Below are 10,316 nucleotides of genomic sequence, written 5' to 3'. Positions count from 1 at the left end.
GAAGCAAATGGTTTTGTTCACCAACTCAGAGTCCTGTCGAATATTCAGCTCACAATTTTTCATGAAATGATATATTTTTAAAATCCAACTCTATTAACTCCTATTCCAAATTTCAATTTTGGTATCTTTCTTGTGGAAACTAGATTTGTATGCTTCCGTAATGAGAATTCTCTAGAGAGGAGAGGGAAGAATTACTTTATTCATAAATGCACAGCAAATATGAGGGAATGCAACTGATACCGAATTATTTCCTTTTAGGGCAATTCCTTAAGAAGTTGATTCACTTCTTGTTTTGGTTTTAAAATAATGAAGGAGATTCGAGCAAGAACAGTGGCAGAAATACTCAGGCGTGGAGAAACGTTGTATAGATGCATGACGTTACACCCAGGTCGCTTGGGTAACTGCAAGGACTTTACTCAAAATGAGTTGAGAGAACCAGAGTCGCTCTACCCCAACACCTGACATCCTAAGAAAGTCTCTTTCTCTTCTCCCTCTTCCTCTTTTTCTCTCTCTACTCTCTTGCCTCATTCTTCCCCTCCCTTTCAGTATCTCCCTTCTGATATACCCATCCTTGCCATTCCCTTATTCCAGGAGTAGAGGAGCTAGGAAGCCCGAGCCGCGGAAAGGTCCTGAGAACAAATTCTCTACGCAGCAGCGGCGTTGCGAACGAGGCGGTTGGCTCTGGGCTTGCCGGCCCCGCGGGAGTGGCTGCCTGGGAGGTCCGTGTGTTGGGGGCAGGTGGTCTGTAGGGAGGGAAGTGCCTGGTTCGGCCTCCACGCGAATCTGGGGATCCAATTTCTCTGGTAGGTGGGATTGAGCACCGCTCTTTGAGCCCATGCCGCGGGTAGGGGCCTTTTTGGGGAGAACTGGCCCATTGCAGCCCCTACACCTCTAGGAGCCTGAGCACGAAGGCGGGGGCATCTCTGTCACTGTTGTTGTTGTTGTTGTTATGTGCCGTCGAGTCAGCCCTGACTCATAGCGACCCCTCCTTGGATTTCCGAGGCAGTATCACTACGGAAGTAGGATTGCCCAACCTTCCTTCCGAGGAGTGGCTGGTGGGTTTGAACCGCCAGCCTTCTGGTTAGCAGTCAAGTGCCTTAGCCACTACGCTACCAGAGCTCCTATCTCTGTCACTAGAGTACTTAAAGCTCAACACCTTAAGGGCAGATTGACCCGTGTTATAACAGGCCCCACCGAGCAGGTCTCTACAAGGTAAGGCTGAGAGGAAGATATGAACAAATTGAAGCAGAACATTAATCTAGCAGTTCCGGGGTTCCAGGCGCTACCATACACTTTCTCACCCTTAAGCTTGACAGAAATACTTCAAGTGGGATTTATTTGCCCCATTTTACAGATAAAGAAAATGAGGGGCGGAGAGAGTAAGTACAAAGCCGATAAGTACAAAGATCCTTGTTGGTCTTCCAACTTCTAACACTCCATAATGACGTTCAGTGTAACTAAACCAAACTCACTGCTGTCCAGTCGGATTCGACTCATAAATTCCTCCTTGGGTTTCCGAGGCGGTATCACTACGGAAGTAGATTGCCCAGTCTTCCTTCCGAGGAGTGGCTGGTGGGTTTGAACGGCCAGCCTTATGGTTAGCAGTCAAGTGCCTTAGGCACTACGGCTACCAGAACTCTTGATGTGCAGTATAAGGCTTTAAAAAAAAAAAAAAAAAAAAAAAGTTAAATGTAACTTCTCCCTCTCTGTTTTGACTTTCTCATCTTAGGTCAGGGAAAAGATATCTGAAGAGCTACTTTGAGATGTCCCCTTTCTCCTAGCGGCCCGGGCCCCTCTACCAGCAGGCAGGGGAAAGCCCGTGGGACCTCCCAGCTCCCTAGTGGCTCACGGCGGAGGTGTGAGCGATGTGTTGATTATTCATATATTTGCCGAGCGCACACTCCGCCCCGGCCGGCGCCGCTACATTTCACACATACACACGTACACACATGTCCACGTCGCTCACCTCGGCCCCGCACGCACACAGAAACTACTCCTCGGATGGGGGGAGTGACAAAAGGCTCCCACACATTCCTTCTCAGGTCGCCTCTTCCTCCAGCCCCCAGAAACACACCTCCAGATCCAACTTTCTTCATCAAAACACACTTGTCTCCCCCACTCGCTCCTCCCGAGTTTGGGAAGCAGCTATAAATTTGGCACCAGCTAGAATTTAATTCAATTTGGCACAGGAATCTGTCCCACCACACACACACACACACACACACACGCACGCACTGCCATCACCTTCATGAACAACACACATCTCAGGTGGCCAAGGAGAAAAGCAGAGAAAGGAGCTTGCTGAGTAAAATACAGGTTTTCAAGTTGTGTTTGACGCTATAAACTCAAATTCTAACTATGGGATCTCTTCAAATACTGCCCATGACTAGAAGTCCCATTTTCTGGTTCGTGGGACACCCCTCTCCTGGAAGCTGAACAAGCATTTCTGGACAGGTCGGTCTAGGGCACTCCGGATGCTCCCGGGAGGAAACCTCTATGCCAGCTGGGAGAGCGGAGAGTGCTCGCGGAGCTGAGCAGCTCAGTCCGAGTCTCTCGAGGGGGCTATGCAAGTTCTACTTACTCCCCTTCCCTGAGGCCAGAGGAGAAGGAGGTCCCGGGATTTGGGGTCACCACCCGCGTCGGGACAGCCCCAGGGACCGGTAGGTAAGAAGCACTATGAGCAGTCCTTAAAGAGGGCCTCGCCAGGTAGGGGGCGCTGCACTGAACGCGGCAAAACCCTTGACAGAGAGCACTTGTACAGGTCTGACTCAGGGCAAGGAGATAGAAGTCGCTTAATGAAAGAGAAACTCTTCCAGCTTTGGTATCCGCAAGGCCAGGTGAAAGCATGTCATTTACATGTGGCACCTCGGGCATATAATATTACACCTCTGAGCTTTAGTTTCCTTACTGGTAAAATAGGGGTATTTATTCCCCAGAGTTTCACTTGCCTTACGGATAAAAAGAAAGCTTAGACGAAAGTACCTGGCACATAATAATCAGTGTTTGTTTCCCTTCAGCATCTGCATCTGTAAAATGAGCTATTAGTTGCATATTGTACTCGCTGGGAGGTTGTGAGTCTCCTATAGGGATGATTTCCCACACACACACTGACCTGTGAGCTCTTTCAGACAAGAATCCTGACTTCCTTATCTTCAGGGCTCCTTGACCTGGCACAGGGACTGAAGCACGCAGTGAAGGCTCAGTAACTTTTTTTTTTTTTTTAACACGGAATTATAGCTGGAAGTGCTTCGGAACCTGTTCGATGCCCTCAGATGTCAGAGGGCACGGAAGCCAACGGAGCGGGGGCCTTTATAGGGCAGGGAATGAGACTTTTTAAGAGTCAGCAAGTGGAGGCTCATCGCAGCCTTTCCCGCGGGACAGTTGACAAGTCGCACCCAGAATGCAGTCCTGCTGCACTGCAGTTGCTGGCTGGCCGGCGTGCTGGGATTGTGGGAATAACCAGAGAACTGAATGTAACCGCGAGGAGTTCTGGAAAGACTGTTTGGTTTATGAGATACGCAGCAGTCGATTAGAGATTCCTAGATAGCACAAACCTCATCCCAGTCCTCTGCGGAAGACGCAGATCTCTGGAGCTACCAGCTAGCTCTCCACAGAGCGGAGAGCTTCAGAACAGCGCTTTCCAGTGTCCGGATTGAACGAAGCTGGGGGAGGGAAAAACTGAGAGGCTAGGGATCCTGGATGTGTGGAATCTGGAAGCGGGAGAAGACAGAGTGGGGGTGGGAGGAGGCAAGAGAGAAAAGGTTTAAAATTTTTCTATTCCACAGGACTGAAGACTGCTAGAAGCCCTTTTAAAATTGCACCTTTTATACAAAAGGCAATGCGTGTTTATTGTACAAAAAATAAGCAAACAAAAAGAGAAATGTATAGCCACCCCTATCACATCATCTGAAATAACCATTATTAATAATATCTAGGTGGGTTTCTTCCCAACCTTTCTACATGCTGTAAATGGGAGCATAGACTATAAACTGATTTGTAACTTTTGGGTTCACTTGTTGTTGTGTTGTTGTTTGCCGTCGAGTCAAACCTGACTCATAGCGACCCCTCCTTGGGTTTCCAAGGCAGTATCACTACGGAAGTAGGATTGCCCAACCTTCCTTCCGAGGAGTGGCTGTTGGGTTCACTTAATATAGCGTAATTTTTCATACCATTTACGTATTTTTCTACAGTACCGTTTAATATTGGCATAGTATTTCATTTTTCAGAAAAGATATACCATAATCTGTTAAACCAACATGCTATTGTTGGGCGTTTAACTTGTTTCTAATTATTTACCATCATAAACAACACTGTGATGAACATCTTTGTAGGTGTAACCTTTCACACAACTTTTGTTTATGCTGATTAGTTCTTGAGATAAATCTAAGTGTTTGTATTTTTTTTAAGCCTTGATACATGTTGACAAATTGCTCTTGCAAAAAAACTAATTTACACTCCCACCAGCAATACATGAGATAGCCCTTCTTTCCTCACCTCAACTTTTTCAATCCTTGAAGTTATTTTCTTATTAATTTGTAAATTTGATAGACTGGAAATATCTTTTGGTATTTTTATTTGCATTTTATTTATATTTCATGAATTTTCATCACTTTTTTGATCACTATACATCTTTGGGGAGTTATAAATTCTTATTTTATTAAGGATATTGAATTTTAACTTCTCATGTATATATTGCAAATACTTTTTCTAATTCTTTGTTTACCTTTAATTTTATTTATGGTGACTTTTTGGTGCAGGATGTATAGAAGTGTTTTATTTTAAATGTTTACATTTATAAGTCACAGAATAAGTGACTAATAGTGGCTTAAGCAATAAAGATATTAATTACTCACATAACAGGAAGTCTGGCCCCAGATTAGGTGTAGACCTCACTGATACCGTAAACAATTCTAGTTCTTTCACTCTTCACCTCATATTCCTTTGCATGTCGAGTTTTCAATCTCATGGTTACTGTCTCATGGTGATAGGATGGTCAATGCAGTAGCAGACATTGTAGCATATGTTCAAGGCAGGAAGCAAGAGAAATGGAGCCATCAGCAATTTCTGTTCCTTTTTGTAGCAAAGTAAAAGCTTTTGCAGAAACAGCTCTATTTCCTTTGCCACCATGGAGCCACATGCCTATCCATAGTCAAAAGTGTAGCTGGGAAAGTAAGTACCTAGATTTCTATATTCTACGGTGAGAGACCTCAGAGATAGGAGTTGAAAATGGCAGTTGGTAGGTGACCAATCAAGCCCATCACAAAAATATCTACCAATTGTTTGTAGTTAAATCCATCTTTTGCTTTATAATATCTTCCTTTTGTGTCATATTCAGGTAAATGTTCCCCATCCCAAGATAATTTTTAGATTTTCACCTGTATTATCTTACGATTTCTCTTTTCACATTTGTGTTTTTTCTTAAACAAGCAGATTTGTTCAGTATGGTCTTGTTTCCATTTTCAACAAAAAGCATCAAATTTTAGAGGAATAATTGAAATAATTAGTTATAGATATACTTAAATATTATTATTTTATTCAAAATATAGTTGTTTATATGTTAACTATATGCCATTTAGAACTATTTTTGTTTATGTTGTGAGCTGGAAATCAAACTTCACTCACTGTATTGTTAGTTGAATACCTATCATTTATTAAATAGTATATAATTTTCCCCAAAATGGGAAATATCATTAGGAAATATATATATTTCTTAAAAAATATTGAGGTTTTTTTTTTATTATTGGAATTGGGAATTTATTATTAATTTAGAAATTAGGAAAACAACACACTCCTCGGTTTATTCTTTTTCTTTTTTATTCTGAAATAAAACTTTATTGTATTCTTCATATGGGTCCATCATAATTTTTGTTTAAATTATTTCTAGGAAGTTTGCAAATATGTTTTTTCTATTATAATTCTTAGCTGATTATTGCTAAAATAAAAAGAAGTTTACTTATTATGCAATGCCATCTTACTTACCTCTTCTTAGTTGTCGCAGTCTTTAATTCTGTTAGGCTTCCCAAATAGACAACTGTATTACCTACATAATGATATGTTAGCCTCTTTCTTTCCAATAAACATGTATGATTTATTTTACTTGTTTTATTGCATTGGCTAGGACCTCTAATACAAAGGCAAAACCAAAGGTACATGACTGTTGAATGTAAAACAAACTTTGATCTGTAAATTTGCTCTCAAAGCACAATAAATATAAATAAGTAAGTAAATAAAGACTTTTCTACTGGGAAACTGACAGTCTTTTTGCATAAAAATACCTACCTACATGAGAGCTCTTATTTGTTATATTAACAGAAAACAGAGGAAGGATTTGCATTTTGAGTGCTATGAAAAAAGATCCCAAAGTGATCAGTTGCTCTCAGCAGCATATTGAACATGTTACCACATGACAATTGAAGTGTGCTTGGTTTTCTGCAGTGGCAGCTTTTACCAATCTGGATAGAGCAAATCTTATTTCAACAGGTTTATTTGAAATAGGTTAAGAGTGGTAGCCTTATTATGACAAAAAAGAGAGAGAGAGAGAGAGAGAAACAAAGGTAAATTGTAGAAGTGTTGGAGACAAACTTTGTCTTGTATTTGAATATTGGCATTTTTGTAATGTGCCATTAAAGTATGATGTTAAATATTGGCATCAAATATTACTAAGTATAATTATTTTTCTATTCATGTTACTAAGAAATTTGATCACAAATAGATGTTGAATTGTATTAAATACATGTTTTACATTTATTAGGATAAGCCTTCTGGTTAGTAGTCAAATGCCTTAGGCACTATGCTACCAGAGCTCCTATTATAAGAGTTTTTCTCTTCTTTCTATTATTGTAATGAATTATATTAATATATTACTTAATGTTAACCTATCATTGCATTCCAATAATCAATCCAACATGGTCAATCATTTAATCATTTATTTATTCAGTATAAATTTATTGAATGTATAACTTGCTGAGGGCATCATGGTAAATAACACCAAGTCCACGACCTTATGGAATTTATATTTCAGGGGCAAAAATGGCAAATGATCTACAATTTTCCCTGTTCATTCTCTTTGCAGGTGTTTGATGTATTTGAAGTCTTGACGGCCATCATCTATTCCTTTGCCATCCTGTCCTGCAGGTTAACTTTGGTATACTGTGGGTCATTCCTGAACGCCCATATTACAATCTCTCTCTCCAACTCTCCCAACAATTTCGCAAACTCCAAGTTATCTTTACTAAATCTCTTTCTGTTTATGATATTTAGAGAAGTTTATATTTCTTGCCCCAAACCCTAACTGGCATGTCAGGTTTTGGTATCAGGGTTATACAAGCTCTTTAAAAAGATTCTTTTTATGAAGTATTCTTGTCTATGCTCAGGAACAATTTAAATAGTAGAGTATCTATGATTTCTTGAAATTAATATATCTTGCCTTTAATAAATTATCTAATTTATTTTATGTTTATTAATTCATATTCAAATTTTCCATCTCTTTTTGCCATTTCAAAATGTACTGCCATAAAAGTATACTTGGTTTTCTGCTGTAATTTTGATTTCCTGTATTGACATTCAGTGATTACAGGAGGTAGCATGTGATCAAGAATCAATAGTATTGTAAAAAGAAGCCCAAGCTGCAGTGAAGGAATTAGCAAAAAACAAAGCTCCAGGAATTGATGGAATACCCATTGAGATATTTCAACAAATGGATGCAGCACTGGAAGCACCTACTCGGTTTATACTAAGAAATTTGGAAGACAACTCCTTGGCCAACTGACTGGAAGAGACCCATTTGTACCCATTCCAAAGAAAAGTGATCCACAGAATGTAGAAATTATCAAATAGTATCATTAATATCAGGTTGTCGTGGTTAAGTTTGTGTGTCAACTTGGTTGGGCCTGGTTGAGTGGCTGGGCAACTGGTGGTAGTTATTCCCCATGATGAGACTGCCAGTCAACTCTATGGTGGGATCTATCACAAGCAGCTGAGTAGTTGCTTTGGGTATGTGATCTGCTTCCCATATATAAAAAGCAGCTTTGGGACTGGTCTCTAATTTGTGGCATGCTTGGACCTTGCATACAGCCCTTCGTTGTTCAGCAGCCTGCCTTGCTCCGCTGACCTTGGGACTTAGAGTGGACTTAAATTAATGGTCTGCCATGTGGTTTGGTAACATCAGGACTGTGCCTTTTTATCTGCCAACTTTGGGTTTGTCAGCCTCAGCAGCCACCAGCTGTCTGAGTGACAAAACACCTCTAGATCCAGTGGGCTGGGAGCAGGAGGCAGAGCTAGACATCAAGGCTGAGGGGCTTTCACCCAGTCCCTAAAGCCTGGCACTTTGAACTTGGACTTAAAGCCTCCAGATCATGAGAGAATAAATTCATGTTTGTTAAGGCCATCTTATTTGTGGTATATTCCTGTCAGAGCAGCACCAGGTAAACAGAACACACATACAAGTAAAATTTTGCTGAAGATAATTCAAAAACAGTTGCAGTAGTACATTGACAAGCAACTGCCAGAAACACAAGCTGGATTCAGAAAACAACAAGGAAGGAGGGATATCATTGCCGATATCAGACAGATCTTGGCTGAAAGCAAAGACCACCAGAAAGATATTTACCTGTGTTTTACTGACTTCACAGAGGCATTGGACTGTGTGGATCATAACAAATTGTAGATAACATTGTGAAGAATGGGAATTCCAGAACACTTAATTGTGTTCATGAGGAACCTTTACATAAACCAAGAGGCTGTCATTTGAACAGAATAATGGATATTGTGTGGTTTAAAATCAGGAAGCACAGACAGAAAGATTGCATCCTTTCTCTATACTTATTCAATCTAGATACTGAGCAAATAATCTGAGAAGCAAGACTATATGAAGAATGAACACAGCATCAGGATTGGATGAAGACTCATTAACAACCTGTAATATGCAGATGATACAACCTTGCTTGCTGAAAGTGAAGAGGACTAGAAGCACTTACTGATGAAGATCAGTATGTCTTCAATATGGATTATACCTCAAGATAAAGAAAAAAAGAAAAATGTCCTTGTAACTGGACCAATAGCAACATTACAATAAATGGAGAAAAGATTGAGGTTGTCAGGGAGTTCATTTTAATTGAATCCACTATCAATACCCATGGAAGCAACAGTCAAGAAATCAGACATGATATTGCACTGGACAATACTGCTGCAAAAGACCTCTTCGATGCATTAAGGGGCAAAGATGTCACTTTGAAGACTAAGATGTACCTGACTCAAGTCATGATATTTTCAGTTGCTTCATATGCATTTGAAAGCTACACATGAAAAGAAAGATTGAGGAAAAGTTGATACCTTTGAATTGTGGTTTTGGAGAAGAATACTGAAAATACCGTGGACTTCCACCTAGCCAGGGCAATAAGGCAAGAAAGGGAAATCAAAGGCATGCAAATTTGTAAGGAAGAAATAAAACTATCCCTATATGCTGATGATATGATCCTATACCTAGAAAACCCAAGAGACTCAGTCAAAAATCTACTGGAACTAATTGAGAGATTTAGCATCGTGGCAGGATACAAGATAAACCTCCAAAAATCAGTTGGATTCCTCTACACCAGCAAAGAGATTGTTGAAAAAGAAATAAGGAAATCAATACCACTTAGATTCTTGGAAGGAAGATAGGGCAATCTACTTCCATAGTGATACTGCCTCAGAAACTCAAGGAAGGGTCACTATGAGTCGGGTCCAACTCGACAGCACATAACACCAACAACCAAAAAAAATACCTCGGAATAAATCTTACCAGGGATGCAAAAGACCTATACAAAGAAAACCATAAAAAAGACTACTTCAAGAAACCATAAGAGATCTATATAAATGGAAGAATATCCCATGCTCATGGATAGGAAGATAGAACATTGTGAAAATATCAATTCTACCCAAAGCAATCTATACATTCAATGCAAATCCCATCAACATTTTTTAAGGATATGGAAAAACCAATCACTAACGTTATATGGAAAGGAAAGAGACCTCGGATAAGCAAAGCACTATTGAAGAACAAAGTAGGAGGTCTCACACTGCTGGATCTCAAAACTTTCTATACAGCCACAGTAGTCAAAACTGCCTACAATGACAGACACATAGGCCAATGGAATAGAATTGAGAACCCAAAAATTGATCCATCGACATATGGTCAGCTGATCTTTGACAAAGGGCCTAAATCCATTAAATGGGGAAGAGAATGTCTGTTTAATAAATGGTGCTGGCAAAACTGGAGATCCATTTGCAGAAAAATGAAACAAGATCTGTATCTCACACCATACACAAAAACTAAGTCC

This window comes from Orycteropus afer, unplaced genomic scaffold, assembly GCF_000298275.1.
Source record: "Orycteropus afer afer isolate SDZICR_OR568_19922 unplaced genomic scaffold, OryAfe1.0 scaffold00053, whole genome shotgun sequence".
Lineage (NCBI taxonomy): Eukaryota > Metazoa > Chordata > Mammalia > Tubulidentata > Orycteropodidae > Orycteropus > Orycteropus afer.
This window is presented reverse-complemented; position numbering follows the sequence as displayed.